This window comes from Delphinus delphis, chromosome 2 (assembly GCF_949987515.2).
Source record: "Delphinus delphis chromosome 2, mDelDel1.2, whole genome shotgun sequence".
Lineage (NCBI taxonomy): Eukaryota > Metazoa > Chordata > Mammalia > Artiodactyla > Delphinidae > Delphinus > Delphinus delphis.
Genome location: NC_082684.1, coordinates 102,760,421 through 102,779,990, shown reverse-complemented (window position 1 = coordinate 102,779,990; position 19,570 = coordinate 102,760,421).

Below are 19,570 nucleotides of genomic sequence, written 5' to 3'. Positions count from 1 at the left end.
AGAAGGCGCTCTGACTCCCGCCCATGTCAGGACAAGGAGGGATGAAAGAAAAGTGGGCTCAAGCCCTGGCTAACTGGGCTATAAAACGTTTGCAGCCTGCTCTACCCAACTTCCCCTTGCTAGCCTTCCCATACCAGGGGGATTTATTTTTAGACTTGGACAAGATGTACTATTATTTTAAATGACCAGTTTGATTGCTGGGTTAAATAAATCCTTGGATTCCCCCACCAAAAAGACCAAAAGAATATACAATAAGTGGGCAAAGACTCAGAGCTGAAAGCTGCAGAAGAATGTGACGGTTTTCGGGACGCAGCAATGTGAGAGCAGACTGAAGGGAGAGGCTGCTCTGTTTGATAGAGAGAGAAAAAGTCACCAGGGAAGCAAGCGTGACAGAGCCCGGTCCAGTTCCTGGGTTACCTGTCCCCTGCCAAGTGGCCCAGGTCTTCCAGGGATGGACCCCTGCCATGGCTGCCTCTGGCCCCCTGACCAATGTCACTCTCACCATTCATAGTCTCGAATCACCGTCACTTGATCAAAGCACCTCCAGGTCACTGTGACCACTCTACCCCTCCCCCACCTCCTCACCCCTCACATCCCTTAAATAATCATTTCTCAGGGCAGTGCTGCAGGGTGCCAGGAAAGCCTCTGCTATCAGCACCTGGAGTCAGAACAGCTCCCCGAGAGTCATCCTTACCCCAGATGAGGGCTGGGATCCAGAGCTGGTACTTCTCTGCTGCCTGCTCTACCTTGCTTTGAATAACCACCTAACTGCCTAGGTCATGGAGCTGCCTAGGTCAGGATGCTGCAGCTATACTACGCATGCAGCACAATAAGGGCCAGAAACGGGCCTTGCATTCTAGTGATACCCAGTAGCAGCAACAATGCGAAGCCAGCTGGATAAATAGGGGAATACTTTGCAGAAATTAAAATGATGTAATAAGGTCAGATTTATTGCCATAGAAAGATATCTGCTTTACAATTTCAAGTGACTTAAATCAGGTTACAAACACAGGTTGTGTAGTATGACCCATATACGTGAAACAAGATTAAATTTGGAGACCTAAAATTGAGGGATTTCTTTTTTCTTCATGAGCTTCCCAACATCCACTGAGCTTTCCGATACCCATTATGTTAGCCCCACAGGTCAATGAACAGTAATAGCTTCCAATCTGTATCACCTATAGGATGATAGAAACATTTTTAAATTTAAAAAAAATGTTTTATTAAGTCAAGTCATTGGCTCTGGAACTACTAAGTAGATCTTGTTAAATCAATAACAAAAACTATACTTTTGAAAGTCATAGCTTTTGATCATATGAATTAAGCCTTTGACAAAGGAGTTATTATTTGACCGGTAAGCAGAGTAATCGTCCCTCCAAAGGTGTCCACATGCTGTTCTCACGGACCTGTGAACTTGTTATGTTACAGGCAAGTGGGAATTAAGGTTGCAGATGGAATTAAGGTTACTAATCAGATGAGTTTAAAATAGAGGGATTATCCCGGATTGTCCAGGTGGGCCCAATAAAATCACAAGGGTCCTTAAAAGTGGGAGAGGGAGGCAGAGGAGGAGGTCAGAGTTAGAGAGAGTCTTGAAGAAGCTACACTGATGTCTTTGATCATGGAGGGGGCTACAAGCCAAGGGTGTAGGCGGCCTCCAGAAGCTAGAAAAGACAAGGAAAAGGATTCTCCCCTCCAGCCTCCAGAAAGGAATGTTGACTCTGCCAACACTTTCGATTTTAGCCCAGGGGACCCATTTTGGACTTTTGACCTCCAGAACTACATAAGATACTTTGTATTGTTTTAAGCTCCTAATTTTGTGTTGATTGGTTACAGCAGCAATAGGACGCTGACACATTTGGATTTGTGTTTATTTTGTTTGATGCCAGAAGCTTGGTTTTGATTACAAAGAGCAAAGCCTGGAGGATACAAAGCACAAAATTTATACCATAAACCCACAGATTTGGGGAAAACGTATGAAGATATAAGAGAAGCTATTTTCTTATTTCAAAGGAGATAAAGGTCTGCCCAACTGAAGAGAGGTTGAGTTTCAAAGACTGCAGGTTGGGGCCTGGGAAGGAGCCCCTCACTTCTGCCCCTTCCTGGTTGGCACTGAGACACACAGGTAGTACACACTGGGGACAAGCCCTAGCACGGAGACCTGTGTCCCACTTTCTATCTGAAATACTGGGAGGAAAGAGCCTCTTTCGAGTGTCCTGAGACAACTCGGAGTGGAAACGTCCACCTGGGAGAGTTAGACCAAAATCCTGGGACAATCCCCTGAGTCTCCCATGGGAGGGTGGAGGGTTGGGTAGGAGAGAATGTAGCCGAAAGTTCCCTGTGCCTTGAAGAGGTACCCAGAATGCCTGAATGCCCCAGCTGGCCCAGGAGCTCTGCACAGTTGGGTGTGGAGGAAGCAGGGTGACCTCTGTGATGAGAGAACCAGATACCTCGGCAGCCAACATGGTGGCGATGGAACCTCTCGGACAAAGGAGAGGCTGGCCGGTTCCCTCTACCGTGAAGGTCTCAGCGAGGCGACCAAGGACCGGGTGAACCTTCCCCGGCGCCACCATATCACGTAGAAACCAGGCAGGGAGACCCTCAACTGGCTGAGTAGGTACCCAGAGGAGACCTGAGTGAAATCAGGAGTAAACCAGGAATGCCTAAATTTACTTTGGATTGGCAAAATTAGTCTTCCATCATCCACAGACATGGGGGGTTAAGAGTTAAGTTCAACAACAGAGAAATAAGGAAGACTGCATGTTTATACATGACTTTTGTCTGAAAATAGTCTATTAGTAGATGCCAAGATGTAAATAGAGGTTATCTCTGGCTAGTGAGAAAAATTGTGAGTGCTTTTCATTTCTTTTCTAATTTATTTTTCCAAAAGGAACATATATATTTATATTTTATATATATATATATTTACAGCTCCTTACTCTCAGAAGGTACCCCCAACCCAAGTGAATGAAGAGGGGGTCAAATGGCACAATCTCAGATATAACCACAAAGTATAAGGGAATATAATGGAGGGGTCTCACATTCGTGGAGGCTTCTTCCCATAAATAAAGGCTCGTCCTTGGTATCCTTCCCCTGCATAAGGTGACTGAGAGGATATCTTTTTGTTGCCTAGGGTCTGCACCAAAGAATGGGGGGGTCCTATCTCCTACTGGTCAAATCACCTGGGGAGAGATGGATCCTCACCCCCACGTTTCAGCTCTCTGTCCTCCTCTTGGTCTCTGCCTCTGCCTCTTCCTCTACCTGCAGTGACCCCATACTAGGACCCTAGGCCTTTGCCCTTTGCCGTCCACCTCCGCCACACACACACACTTTTAATAAGCCCTCTGGATCACGCTTACTTCAGAGGATAGGGTCGCCTTCCCTGGCTGGTTCCTGTGTCCCCCAGCCCCTCAGGGTTATAGACAAAGACACCTCCAGTTACAAAGTGAGCCCTACCCCGTCCTGGGCCAATTCTGACCAGAGAGCCAGGTTGTTGGAGGCTCAGAGAGCTGGGCTGGTGAGCCCACGAGGGTGCTCACTGCTGTGGATGCAGGATCTGCTATGCCTGTATGAGCCCTGAGTCTTCCCAGACCCCACGTATTGGCCAGGTCTGTCAAGCCTTCCTCTTGCTTCTGTTGACTGGCCTGTCCACTCCCTGCTGGACCTGGAGCCTACCCTTGACTGTATATTCCATCAAATTTAGGGGCCTGTAGCTTGAAGACTGGCCTGTGGCCTGTCCCTGCTCCATTCTTCCAAGCCACATGCTACTGCCGCTACCAGGTTCCAGCATGGACCCCTTCCCAAAGGGGAACAGCCCAGACCAAGTCCAGCTCCCCCAAGCCCTATTGCATAATGGATTCGTGGCCTGCAGCAGCCCAGGGACCGCCTTCCACAGTCCTCATCCTCCCGTTCCCCTTTGCCTGAGCATCTGGGTCCCCTGCTGATATTGTCAAGTCGCACTTAACACCGAAGGACGAGCTGAGCCATGGTCTGCCGGCATCACCCCAAGGTCACAATCTCTAAGGCTTTGCCTCTTCATTCTCAACCAGGGCCAGAGCAGCAAGTGTCCTGTTCTATCCTCAGATGAGGTCAGCACTGTCTCCACACGTGCCCACAGATGGAGCTGCCACACTGCATGGAGGGACATGTGACAGCCTGCATGACAGTGACCCCAAGGGAGCTTGGGGTGGCTCAGTGAAAGGCAGTAAACTATTTTTCAATCTCATGTGTAATCATTAACCCAAATGCCTTTATCCCTGTGGAGGGTAAATGCACCTAAAAATCAATTTTCTTGTTCAACCAACCCATTCACTTTAAAATGTTTACTGCCTTTAAATTTTACTTTTGCACTCAGAAAATTATAGTGATGGCTTATTGTGACAATTTCTGATATTTACAATGCTTTATAATTTTTAAACGTTCATTTTAAGGGCATACTGAACCTCCTACAACATTCAAAGAAGAGCAAACATACAGACTAAACTGGGAGATTGGGTGATCAAAAATTTCAGGAAAAAAGTGCTGAAATTCAGTCAGGTCACCTGCGACAGAGCTGGAAACCACAGAGCCTGCTTAACTATTAAGCCCCTAACAATGACAGTCCACACTCATTCTCAGATTAGAAAGAACTACCCTATCGCATATAGCATCCTTTAATCCTCATTGCTTTCCCACCTTTTACAGAGGTGGAAGTGGATGCTCAGAGAAGTTGAGAAGCTTGCCTGGGGTCACAGAACTAAGAAACAATGGAGGTGAGGTGCCGGTATTCTCGTGTAAAGGTCAGAAATGTGCCTACCACATGAATAAAGAAGATGTGGTATAAACATATACAGTGGAATATTACTCAGCCATAGAGAAGAATGAAATCATGCCATCTGCAGCAACATGGATGGACCTAGCGTTTATCATACTAAGTGAAGTAAGTCAGAAAGAGAAAGACAAATACCATGTGATATCACTTATATGTGGAATCTAAAACACGACACAAATGAACACATCTACGAGAAACAAACAGACTCACAGACACAGAGAACAGACCTGTGGTTACCAAGAGGGAGAAGGGGTGGGAGAGGGAAGGATTGGGAGTTTGAGATTAGCACATGCAAACTAGTATATATAGGATGGATAAAAAACAAGGTCCTACTGTATAGCACAGGGAACTATATTCAATATCCTGTGATAAACCATAATGGAAAAGAATATATATACACACACATATATATGTATAACTGAATCGCTTTGCTGTACAGCAGAAATTAACACATTGCAAATCATCTATACTTCAATAAAATATTTTTAAAAAGAAATACACCTATAACAGTTTCTCAGTCAAGAACTAAATAGATAACTGCACCAGCGAAAAGGACCAATCCCTCATGTCCCCAGATGGGAAGGCAGTGATCTTTAGTACCCACTCCAAGCCTTGGCTGGGATAGTCATGGAACCATGAAAGTCAGAGGTGGAAGGGCTTGGGGAGGAGCTAATCCACACTTTAGGAGGACCAGATCCCTTTTTTGAAACATCTTCCATGGAACATCAGTAGATAAAGCAGATCAGAGCAACATTAGTTGCTCTGGTTGAAGGCAGGGTGATGCTGACCCCCAGCCGCCCCCTTTACTGCTCTTCAGCAGTCCGCTAGAGCTCTGATGAGCACATCTGGAAAACAGCAGTCCTAAAGAAACCCCCTCATCAAACACGTGGAGATACTGAGACCTAGAGCAGAAAGGACTGGCTCAAGGACAGAGGATCACAGAAATGTGAGAGTCCTCAGGCCACCTATGCCCACCACTCCTCTGCCCCCAGGATCTCATTCAACCACCCCTTAGTGACCAGTCTACTGCACACTAAGATGATCTAGAGAAGTCCATTGATGCCCTGGTCGGTCTCCCTTGTCCACAGGAGTTCCCCAAGCAGGGAGACATCCCAGCAATCACAGAGATGGATAGAACTTGCTTTTGCAATCTTTCACACACTTGGTCCTTGTGAAAGCACACCTGTAAATATCTTATCTCGTCTTCTATTTTTAATTTATCATAAAATATTTTCTGCAGACCCAGAGGTATAAAGGCTTTATTCTGGAGGACTTTTCCTATCTTATTGCAAAGGTTTTGCAGTGTGTGCGTGTTACATATACACACGCACACGTACATATGTATCACTGTTTACCCACAGCCGATACACAAAATTCCACAAATATGAAGTTGACTCTATATGAGTCCCCAAGAGCGACTGAGAAACAAGCACGGGCCACAGGGAAGAAACTCACAATAATACCTGGCATCAGGTAGTCAGTTCAAGGCAGCCAGGATTTCCAAGGCACCTGTGCTGATTCAGACACCAGGCTGCGGGGGTACCAGCACAGGTAGCTCACATGCCTGCTCTCAGCAGCACCCTCTTCCGTCCTCACAGGTCTGACCCAAGTCACCTCTTGGTAGGACATCATCATCTTCTCAGCTGCCACCCTCCACCTGTTCCTGCTCCTGTCTCCCTCCCCACAGCTCTGCCCCCTGTGCTTCCCGTCCTGCTCTTTCTTTGTAGTCCCTCCCCAACTCAAGACTGACCGTGGATGGACTGAACTCAGTGACCCCCAAGCTTCAGGGCCCCTGGCTTCACTCCCTGGACTACAGCTTGTCTTCTCTCTCTCTCTGGGTATACAGCATGCTTACTCTGCTCTGGGAGCAGACCATTCACTTCAAGACACTGGCTGCCAGCTGCCCTGATTGAGTTCCATATGATAGTATGATCACCTAGACTGGGCCTGGACACTGGGAAATGGAGAGATTATATGCAAGTAATTGTAATGAACAGCAAGGAGGAGGAGGATGGTGGTGATGACAGAGATGATGATGGTGAGGATGGTGATGGTGGTGGTGATGACAGTGACCACTTCCTGAGTCTTCACTCTGTGTCAGGCACTGTAGTAGTCATGTGACATTTGTGACCTCTTTTTTTCCCTTTTCTCTTTGTTAAAGCTCTTTTTCTTTTTTTAACTTTTTATTTTATATTGGAGTAGAGTTGATTAACAATGTTGTGATCGTTTCAGGTGTACAGCAAGGGGATTCAGTTATACATATACATGGATCTATTCTTTCTCAAATTCTTTTCCCATTGAGGTTGTTACATAATATTGAGCAGAGTTCCCTGTGCTGGACAGCAGGTCCTTAAGGCAGGTGTGGTCCGCATCACATTGCAGAATGCTTCATCAAAGCTCGATTATCTCCTCCAACCTAGACAAGAAGGTAGGGAAGAAACTAACAAGTTATCCACAGATACTAGCGGCCACTCTCTGGCTGGCTGACCGACCAGTGAGCTTCAGCCAGGCGGTCTGCTGTAGCACAGGGAGCAAGAAGGACAGTCACTCCAGTACCAGCCCAGGCAGGGATGCAGGAAGCAATAGGGGACCCAGTGAGTGGGGAGGAGGGAGACATAGGAATGACTTGGGAACCAGAACAAACATGAAAGCCCCATGGTAAGCCCAGAGGTGTCATGTCTTTGCTCTCCCTTGACGGGGTGGATAGGTAATAAGCCCACCGTTTGGAAGGTCGAGCGAGTTTAGTCTTGCAGTGGAGAAATTACTCAGTGGTCCAGCTGGGGAGACCTGGGAGAGGCCGTGGCTCAGTGGGGATGCTGAGATGGAGGCTGACAGAGTGCTAAGCCAGGGAGACAAAGGACCACTGTCTGAATCCCACCTCTCCAGGGGGAACTGGATGTGCTTGAATGGACGCCAACCCAAAAGAGCCCCAGCCTCCACCCAAGGCCAGGGGTCCCCTCCAAGGCAGTCTGAAGTACAGAGAGTTGGCAGCAAAGGCCAGAGCTTACTTTCAAGCTTAGCCCAAGAGCCAAGTTGCCAAGACCAGACCCCAGGCCAGTGTCCAAAACACAGAGTGGGAGGACATCGGGAGCTGAGGACACAGTGCGGGGGCAGACTGGACTGGCTTAAGGGTCTGGAGTGAGCTCAAGGGGGGACAGGAGCCCCAGTGATAACAACATACTAGACTAGACTTCATGGAGGAGGTGGCATTAAGCGTCACCTCAAAGGCAGTCTCAGTCTCGCCAAGGTGCCCTCCCAACTCCTCTCAGGCCATGTCACACCGCCTTCCCCCTACACTGGCCACACAGTCAGGAGAACTACCAGGGAGGCCATCGGTCCCCCTGCCTCTTGGTGGTTGTCTCCAAGCCTGTGCTGTCTGCGGTGGACCCAGCACACTGCTCCTCTAGGGCCAATTGTCCCCTCTCCTCTTCCTTCCACTGCTCTAGCCTGACTACCCCACCCTGTGTCCTCAACACCTTAATCATTTGCTGTGCTCGTCCTCTGCGAGGATTCCATTTGCAGCTAAGGAGACAAGGGAAGGGCCCATATCTGGGCTCCCCTCGCTGTGGCCTCTTGTTGCCGTTGTGCTGTTCATACAGCTACTCCTCGTTTCCACCAGCCCTTCTCCTCCCATGTGGGTCTCTGAACGGCCTGAGCCCACACCCCATGTTCAGTGGACTCTGCCTCCAAAGGGTCGGCCAGCCACTTGCACAGGTGAAACTTCCTATTCACCGAATAGGCAGATAGGGCCCAAAGAAGTTGCTACAGCCCCGGGTCACACCGTCAGATGGTCACCACCGTGCGGCAAACCTCCCTGAGGCCACGCCAGAGCAACAGTCATAAAACCAAAGCTCAGATGCCCTCCATGCTGTTTTCATCTTGCTGACGCGTTGAGTTTTAACCTGATAACCAGAAAGAGCGGCTTTCATATCTCTCCAAGACGCAGTCAGCACCCGGCAAGCAGCCACTGGATGGGTGCCAAGCTGCCGTCCTCAGGGGCTGTCTGATGGAGAGTGATGGCGGGGACCGAGACAGGTACACTGCCGTGGGGTGGGTTCGGGGCTAAAGCCTAGTCCTGGGAGACGTGGGGGCACAGAATAGGGCACAGACCACGCAGAGCCAGGTTGGAGAGGCTCTGGACCGATAAGCTGACTCTCACCAGGTGAGTTCAGGTGAGTCAGGATGCTGAGCCCGTCTGCACCAGTGGAACCAGCACGCACCGTGGTACGGAGACGTGAAACAGGAGAGGTTCAGGAATTACGATCCAGCATATGGAGAATGTTTGTGAAACCGTCTGTGTTTTCTCTCCTGGCACCATTAGCAGATTCCCCATCGCCCAAGCCAGATCTACAAGCCATCCCTGGCTCCTTTTCCTTATCTCTACTCTCAATTCAAGTCCTGCCAGTGTACATTCCAAACATCTCTCAAACGCTCCCTGGATTGGACTCTCATACATGTAGCCCGGATAATTCTAGCATCTCAACTTCTCCACCCTCCTCTGTCTTACTCTCTTCAAATTCATACTCTCCCACAGCTGCAGAAATCAAATTGTTATACTCTCTACTTAACGCTCCTCTGAGAACGAACTTATGGTTACCAGGGGTCAAGGGTGCGGGGGTGGGATAGATAGGGAGTTTGGAATTGACATGTACACACTGCTATATATAAAGTAGGTAACCAACAAGGACCTCCTGTACAGCACAGGGAACTCTGCTCAATATTCTGTTAACAACCTAATTGGGAAAAGAATTTGAAAAATAATAGATACATGTATATATATAACTGAATCACTTTGTTGTACACCTGAAACATTGATAATCAACTACACGCCAATGTAAAATAAAAAGATTAAAAAAACCCACTCTTCTGACATTCCACACAAACTAGCTGATAAAATCCAAACCTATGAACAAGAGATGTAAGACCTCCATTATCTGGCCCCTGTGCACCTCTGTCTGCTCCCACCGTGCTGTTCCTCCCCTTCTCCGACTTCACCTAACTCACCCTTTGATTCTCAGCTCAGGCATCAATGTGATGGTGCCCCTTTCCCATGCTGTGGAAAAGCCTCTGCATATTTCTAACGCTGTGCTTTCCAGTGTCTTATAATTATTCATTTATATGTCCACCTACCCCACGAGGTTATGAGTAGGTTAAGGGCAAGAACTAGGTCTTAATCATCTTTGCGTCCCCTTAACTAACTCAGTGGCTGACATACAGTGAGGATTCAAAGTTTTCTGCACTAATCATATCACGGCATTGGTGATTGAAGAGCACTTCCGGTTACTAGAACAGTGAATACAGAGAGAATGGCTGGAATAAGGGGGAAAAGGATGAGTGCAATTTGGACATCTGTTGGCTACAGAGAGTAGAGGTGCCTGGTGGGCATTACGGATGCAGGAATCAGGGGTCAGGAGAGAGATCTGGGTTGGGGATAGAAATCCGAGCATCACAGGTGTAGAGAAAGTAGTCAGAGCCAAGGATTCAGGTTTAAAATAACCTAGAAAATACAGTAAGAACAACGGGCTCAGGAGGAAGCCTTGGGAAATTCCAACACTTAAGGGATCAGCAATGGAAGAGACATGCAACATCAAGGCCGAGAAGAAACTAAAGAGAGAAATAAAAATTAAGAAACTTCCAACACAGAAGCCAAGGGGAAAAGAGGGTCCATTTTGTATTTTGTTTAGTCTTCGCTGGCTTCGGGACAAAAGAAATAAACTTCAGGAACCTTTGGCAAATTAAGTTGGCCTCCCATCTTTCTTGGAGGAAAGACTAGCTTTTAGCATCCCCTGGAACGAAACAGCTGTCCTTTCTAGGGTGCTAAGGAGGGGAGCTGGTGGGGGGAACAGATGGACATAACTAAACTGAGGATCTGGTCAGGGATTTGACCAATTTCCCAAACCTAGTGCTAATCTGTGCAGCCCACAGTCTATTTCCCATAAATTGAAATCCCTGTGTATTTGAACGGAAATATAATCCACGTGTTCATGATTCATTTGCACTTTATGTAACCAAATGTTGGGCTGTCGCTGTTTGATGTCCAAGAGACCATCTGAAGAATCTTTGCAGCCAAGAGTCATCAGTTGCCAGAGAAACGAAAAGGAGACAAGCCTTGGCCAGCCCCATCCCTGATCCAAGGCAGTCAGCAGGGAATGAATAGGTACAGTGTGAAAGGCAGCGGCATCCAAACTGCCAGTTATTAGATCAGATCTATGTTGCGTCTCGAGCTGAAAGCATCTGATGCTAAACAAGCCACATCAACAAACAGGCAACGCCTGGAGAGGCACTGTGATTTGTGTAACTCTTTGGTTACTGTTGAATGTTTAGATTATTTCCAACTTTGATTTTACAAAGCTAAAACAAAAATCGTTGTTTATCCGTTTTCATCCACCTCTCTTAGTATTTCCCGAGGGTAAGTTTCCAGATACAGAATGAATGGATCACAGGAGATAAACATGTTGTTAAATGGCATTTCAGAAAGATTGCACGAAGTTACCCCTTTACACGCAATGCAGAAACTTGTCTTTCTCACCATACTTTCCTAAGCACGGTGCATTAGCAATGAAATAATAAATGAAATATTAGGAAGTTATTAAAATCATGTTTCAAAGATTATTTTACATAGTATGGAAAGCTATTAATTATATAAATATAAAATTGTATAATTGAATGATAATTAAATACAAGCATAAACTCAATTTTATTTAAATTATCAATATTATATAGGTGTGATGTATATTAAATCAGACAGAATAGCAGTTTCAGTATATGAAGAGGTGCTCAACATCACTAATCATCAGGGAAATGCAAATCAAAACCACAACAGGATATCACCTCACACCTGTTAGCATGGCTAGTATCAAAAAGTCAAGAAACGAAAAGTGTTGGTGAGAATATGGAGAAAAGGGAACACTTGTGCACTATGTGTGAGAATGTAAATTGGTACAGCCACTGTAGAAAACAGTATGGAGATTCCTCAAAAAATCAAAAATAGAACTACCCTATGATCCAGCAATTCCACTCCTGGGTATTTACCCAAAGAAAACAGAAACACTAATTTGAAAAGATATATGCACCCCTATGTTCACTGCAGCATTATTCACAATAGCCAAGATATGGAAACAACCTAAGTGCCCATCGATGGATGAATGGATAAAGAAAAGAAAATGCTATGTTTTTATATATATTATATTATACACATATGTATTTCATTTCATTGAGATACACACACACACACACACACACACACACACACAATGGAATATTATTCAGCCATGAAAAGGAATGAAATCTTGCCATCTGTGACAACATGGATGGTCCTTGAGGGCATTATGCTAAGTGAAATAAGTCAGACAGAGAAAGACAAATAGTGTATGATTTCACTTATATGTGGAATCTGAAAAAACAGCAACAACACAAAAGAACCCCCAAGCTCGTAGTTACAGAGAACAGATTAGTGGTTGCTAGAAGTGGGCAGCCAGGGCGGCTGGAGGAGGAGCAAAATGAGTGAAGCGAGTCAAACGGTATAAATTCTAGTTATAAATAAGTCATGGGGATGTAATGTACAGCGTGGCGGTTACGGTTAATAACACTGCCTTGCACATTTGAAAGTTACGAAGACTAGATTTCAAAAGTTCTCAACACAAGAAAAACAATTCTGTAACTATGTCTGTTGTTGGATGTTAACTAGACTTATTGTGGTGATCATTTCACAATATATGCAAATATTTAATCTTTATGTTGTGCACCTGAAACTAATGTTGTACATCAACTGCACCTCAATAAAAAGAAATTTTTTTAAAGAATAACAGTTTCAGCTGCAATAGCAAAATCAGTCCTCAACTCTCAGTATCTTAACCCCAGCGGAAGTTTATTTCTCATCAACACAAAATCTGATGCAACTCAGGCCCCTCGCCAGGCAGTACTTTCCAAGTGGTGACTCGGGGTGGGGGGTGGACCCTGGCTGTCTCCTTCGTCTCCACCATCTCAACATGACGCGTGCAGAGTTCCAGAACAGAGGACCAGAGGGCACAGATGTGCCGCATCTTTATCCATTCATCCGTCGATGGACACTCAGGTTGCTTCCGTGTCCTGGCTATTGTAAATAGAGCTGCAGTGAACATTGTGGTACAGGACTCTTTTTGAATTATGATTTTCTCAAGGTATATGCCCAGGAGTGGGATTGCTGAGTTATATACAGAATGAAGTAAGTCAGAAAGAGAAAAAGAAATATCGTGTGCTGACAGACACATATATATGGAATCTAAAAAAAATGGTTCTGATGAATCTAGGGGCAGACCAGGAATAAAGACACAACTGTAGAGAATGGACTTGAGGACACGGGGGTGGGGGGTAAGGGGAAACTGGGACGAAGTGAGAGAGTAGCATTGACATATATACACTACCAAATGTAAAACAGATAGTGGGAAGCAGCCGCATAGCACAGGGAGATCAGCTCAGTGCTTTGTGACCACCTAGGGGGTGGGATAGGGAGGGTGGGAGGGAGACGCAAGAGGGAGGAGATATGGGGATATATGTATATCTATAGCCGATTCACTTTGTTATAAAGTAGAAACTAACACACCCTTGTAAAGCAATTATACTCCATAAAGATGTTAAAAAAATAAAAAATTAAAATAAAAGAGGGCATAGAGATTTATACACGGGTTCCCAGTGAATTCAAGGTTCTTTCCTCATCGCGAAGGAATTCAGAGACGAAGTGATAGGTGAGAATCAGATTTATTTAGAGAGAAACACTCCACAGACAGAGGGTGGGTCATTTTGGAAGGCAAGAGGCAAAAGGCAAGAGGCTTCAACAGACAGCGTGGTTAACTTTTATGGGCTGGGTAATTTCGTAGGCTAATGAGTGGGAGGATTATTCCAATTATTTGGGGGAAGGGGCAGGGATTCCCAGGAATTGGGCCACCACCCACTTTTTGGCCTTTTATGGTTGGCCTCAGAACTGTCATGGCACTGGTGGGTGTGTCACTTAGCTTATGTTAATATATTACAATGAGCGTATAATAAGGCTCAAGGTCCACTGGAAGTCAAATCTTCCACCTTCTTGGACCTAGTTGGTTCTCAGTAGACTTCCAGACTTGTGAAGTCTACTTGTGAAGTCTACTTGTGAAGAATCTTCCAGACTTCCAGACTTGTGAAGACTTCCAGCCTGAGGATGGGGGGTGTTCCCTGACTAGCCCTCTATTCTGCGCTCAGGAGGGCACTGCAATTATTTACTGCTCTTGAAGGACCTCTTTTGGAAAGTTCTTCATTTTCCATTGCCTCCTTGGCCACATCTGAAGTAGACTTTGGAAAGTATGTCCTCCTTGGGGGCTGCATAGCTTTCTCAGCCTGTTTGCTGCCTATAGATGGCTGGAGCTTCAGGGTGGCTAGAGGGTTAAAGGTCTCAAATAATCACAGGATTTTTAAGGCCAGGGTTCTCTTTTTGGCAGTATGACTCTCAAACTCAGTAGTCAGTTTCCAGTTTCATCTTCCAGGAACCACACCCATTGTTTTTTCAAGACTTGGTTCCTAGATCTGCTTTATTTCTTTATTTCTTTATTTCACATCCCCAAGCCTCTTTCACTCAATACAACAGTGGCTGCCTTAAGGCAACCTATAGCAGCAAGTGTGAAGTTTACGTCCTTCTTCTATTTACTCTGAGACATAATAACCAGAGCGAAATTGTAATAATAGGCACCAGACCCACACCTTTAATTTGATTTCTGCCCTGATTCCAACTGGACACCACATTGGGTACCACACCCGTAACCTAAATTTGCCTTTGGCCACTCAGAAGTCTTTCTGAATCCCATTTCTGACTGTATCATCTAGAGGCCGTTAATTTTTCCAACCTTCATTTCTGGCCTTGCTCCATTCCCTCTCATTACTCTTGGAAACGAGTCGATTCTTTTCTGTGTGCATCTCTGCCTTGTAATACCTTGTTAAACAGAGCCAGTAACAACCAACACAACTACCAACATTCTATGTTCCGATCACTTTTCCTGGAGCTACAAGTTCGTTAGGAACCAAATGTGCCTTCCAAGGAATAAGAGGAGACGAGTCAAATATTTCACCACTGCCTGAGAGGGGCTGGTGGTTTCCTCCACTCCTGTTTCCTCGCTGCTGGTCATCTAACCAATGTATCGATGCCAGGTATTGTAGGTTTTTGTTACTGCGGCACCTTACTTCTACTGTCAATTTCTAAATAAGTCAGAATAAGCTAGGGTATGTTATGGTCATAAATTAACCCCCAAATTCAGTGGTTTAACACATCACTTGCTTGTTCACATAAAGACTGAGATGAGTCTGGCAGCATATCTATGGCATACAAAATATATGTTACAGGGGGCTTCCCTGGTGGCGCAGTGGTTGAGAGTCCGCCTGCCGATGCAGGGGACATGGGTTCGTGCCCCGGTCTGGGAAGATCCCACATGCCGCGGAGCGGCTGGGCCCATGAGCCATGGCCGCTGAGCCTGCACGTCCGGAGCCTGTGCTCCGCAACGGGAGAGGCCACAACAGTGAGAGGCCCGCGTACCGCAAAAAAACAAAACAAAACAAAAAAACTCAAATTAAATGACGGCCATTTAAAAAAAAAAATATATATATATATAGATATATATATATATATGTTAAGGGAACACACTAAAAATTAGGGATACTTATTTTATTTTCCTCAGTTTTCCACAATGAGTATTTATTACTTTGTAATCAGAAGAAAACTACAAATACTTAAGTCAACAGGCAATTCAGTTGCTTGGGGGATAACAGTTCTTAACAGTTCACCTGACTTGATCATTTGAAATCTGCATTCTCTGTATAGGTCTTTCAAGAATCTCTTTCAAAATGATGCACTAGTGTACAGGCCCGTCCTTCTCCTGAGTTAGCCTTTCCTTTGAGAAGTCTTTCTAATCCCATCAAGCATCCTAGAGTCCCTCCCTCTTCTGTTCTCCCACAGTCCTATGTATTTAATGGTAGCATTTAGATAGTAGTAATATTTTACATGTACTAATGTGCTTTTCTCTTTCATATTTGTTTCCGTGCTTTTCCTAGACAGCTTAAGGTACACACCTGTGCTTGGAGATGGAAGGAAAGGCAAACAGATAGGGACCAGTACAGCAGGAAGGCAAAGCTACTGGTTCAGCTTCTGCCGCATCACATGGGATTTTTGGAGCTCCAGTCACACAGCGGTTCTATAAACTAGATTTGTTGCAAGAAAAGGATTTCCCAATAGGTTTTTCATCCCCATTCCCCCTGGATTATCAGGAAGCAGGTCTGGTTACAAAATTTCTTAGTTTTTTCCGTAATAGAGAGAAAATTCCTCTGCCCTCTGAGGGAGACTGTGGCCTAAGATGCTGACCAAGAGGGAGCAGGTACGATGCAGAGGAAGTAGAGAAACCGGAGCCTCACCTCTGACCCCAAAGGATAACGGACAGGAGGAGAGATTGGCAAAAGAAGGGAGAGGGGATACATCCCCTCTTGATACCTTGATCCTGATGACTTAGGGAAGTTGAGGAATATACTTTCGCCCAATTCAAGCTGGACTCACCTCTCAGGTAATTACAACCCAAACGACCTGGAGGGAAATCACATCAAAGGGAACTTGAGATACGGGTGGGACTAGGGAGGGAGGCCCTTAAGTTGAGCACTAACGAGCTGCTTCCCATTCCCCTGTGCTGTGCACATGACCGAGAAGTTCCAATTTGTCAAAAAGGATACATAGAAGTTAGCTGAGGGTTCTGCTGGAGAGCTTACCAGACAGGTCCCTGCTGCAGGGACAAAACGGCCCATACCTGAAGGCATCAAGACAGACACAGCACACTGAGAACTCAGGTGATGCTGAGGTGATGCTTAGAGAATGAACTTATGGTTACCGGAGGGGAAGGGTGGGAAAAGAGATAGGGAGTTTGGGATTGACATGTACACACTGCTCTATTTAACATAGATGACCAACAAGGACCTACTGTATAGCACAGAGAACTCTGCTCAATGTGACGTGGCAGCTTGGATGGGAGGGGAGCCTGGGGGAGAATGGACACATGTATATGTACGGCTGAGTCGCTTCGCTGTGCACCTGAAACTATCACAACATTGTCAATCGGCTATACTCCAATATAAAATAAAAAGTGTTAAAAAAAAAAAAAGACAGCCACAGTGCACTGAGAACTGAGGTGACGCTAGGCCAACCAGGAAAGACCAAGAAGTCCTGACCAGGCCAAAGGAGAGGCCCAATCACTAATCATTCCAACCACAGACTCCTATCATCAGGGTCCACAGATACCAGGGGAGGGAGCTGGTCACCCCTCAGCAGTTACCAGTCCAGGTGACCCAGGGCAGAGCTCAGCGAGGATCCAACAGGGCAGACTGTGGACTGGAGGACCTGTCTTCTCCCCTGCTGCCAGGCACACCTGGTAAGCCCTCTGCATACCCCACATGCCATGTAGGGGTAGAGAAAGACGATGACGACAAACTTAAGAGATCAAAAATTTTACCTAAAGGGTCTGTTTGAGTTATTGCCCTGGAAGAAGATCCCAGGGTTGCACTAGATCTAATGCGCCCCCTTCTCATCATCCCCTTACCCAAAGGTAGGGCTTCGTGAAGAAAATCATGGTAGCTGCAGAGTATAAGAGTCCTTTGTTCCATCACAACATTGTTAATCAACTATACTCCAATACAAAATACAAAGCTAAATAAAATAAAACAAAATTGCGAAAGGTATACATTTTAATGACTTTTTAAATGAATTTTCATAAAGGAAAGACACAAACTCATGCTTAATCAAGATACCACATTTAAAAAGCATGATTATTTATTGTATTATATAAAAGTACGGCACCAGAAATACTTTTTGCACTTTGTAAGTTATATTGTTACTCATCTACCACTACTACCTCTGCTGCATTTTATAAGTAATGAAATATTTTTAAAGGAAAAGTTGCATTTGTTAAAAAAGAAAAGAGTCCTTTGTTGTGCACATTCAAATTGTACTGTGAGTAGATGTCCCAACCCTGTCACATTTACTTCTTTGTTTCACAAAAACTGTGAACCCTTCAGCCTCAAGTACCAGAAGTGATGAGTCCTGGGAGACCCTGGGGAGGGGCAAGAAGACAGGAAGGTTGAGAAGGTTCTCTGTGGATAGGAACCAAGAGTAAAGGCAGGCATGGAGAAGAGACAAGAAGAGCAGCAGAGCCAGCCACGCAGGCGATGGCCTGAGGGTGTGAAGCCAGGTGCGAGCAGGGGCATGGAATGAAGGCGTCCGCAAGACACGATGCGGACCAAAGGCTCTCTTTTCATGTGCGGTGCGCAGGCACGTGGTGATGACTATACGAAACCTTTCTTAGGACTGTGCCAGCCTAGGAATATCTAACCCCAACACCTGGACCACAACCAGGGGCTTGATGAATGAATGAATGAGTAAAATGAACACACCTCATAATGAAGCATTGGATTGAAACAGCTGTTTTGTCCCTATCTTTTTTTTTTTTTTTTGGAATCCATAGTTTATTTCAGTATCAACATCAAAGGGACAAAGAAACTGAGATCCAGAAAAGTTACATGGCTCTATCGAGTTTAACAACACCTTCGCCACTGAAGTATGACAAGAGTCCATGACGCCCAACTCATACTTTGCACCAAATATTAGATTGAGCTATAGAAAATTACCAATTTTGAGCCACGGTTGCCTATAAAAAATAGGTTCAACCCAGTATATAATCTCCCTTTGTGGAAATTGCCCCGACGTTTTCTAAACATATTGGTATCCGTCAGGTTTCTACCATACTTCATTTTAAGAATCTTCTCTTAGATCACCCTGCTGCCTGCAAAGGGGGAAGCAATAGAAGTCACAGTGATGGACTCTATTGAACCGACAACCTTGTAGCCAAAGGTTTTTCCTTGAAAATCAACTTTCTTGGAAAACTATAGAAACAGGTGCGAGAAGGCTCAGGGGACTGAGGAAGACTTGGCGACAGTGAGGGGTCAAAGAGGCCACGACAGGAGGAAACCTCAGCTTTCTGAGAAGCAGAATTTGCACAAGGGTGTCATACGAACCCTGTGCCAAGTGAAAGATGAACAGCAGTACCGAGAGAAGCCAGCCGTCCCAGTTCCTGGGCGCGCTGTACAAAGCACCGGAGCAAAAGGCTGTCTGAGCCTTCATTCTCTCCTTCAGCTTCAGCTGGAAGCTCTCTCAATGCCTCATTTGGTACAAAGCAAAGGAAAAGGAGGCAAAGCTGTCATGGGCATTCCCGTTGTTCCAGACTCGGGTCTCCCGGTCCAGCCCTTAACGCTCCCCCTCTCTGCTAAAGACAGCACCTAACGTCACAGAGCAGATGGGAGCTGGATCTGACCTTGAATACCAGCCTCAGTAAGAGACTCCTCTAAGGCGCTTGTGCCAGGGGCCTGCCCAGCCAGCACACCCAGATCCCTCCGCCCGGCCCGGAGCCGAAGGACTCGCTCAACCACTTAACAAACAGCAACTCCACACGAGCTGAATGCCAGGCTCTGCAGTGCCGGTTAGGGGCACCGAAGTGAGCAGCCGGCGGTGCGTCCTCACCAGATCCCTGCAGGGGCCACGGACAGGGAGAGTGAGGCTTCCCAGGGAGCTGGTCTGCTGTGGAGAGGGGAGGGCAAAGGGACCACCTCTGCCCGGGAGATCAAGGGATGCTATTCCGGTGACTAAACAGGTGGTTGCCCTGGGACGGATCTGAATGTGCTGGGACTCCAGGAATCCATGACTGTTCCTGTAAGCTAGATGTGAAGCACATAAGA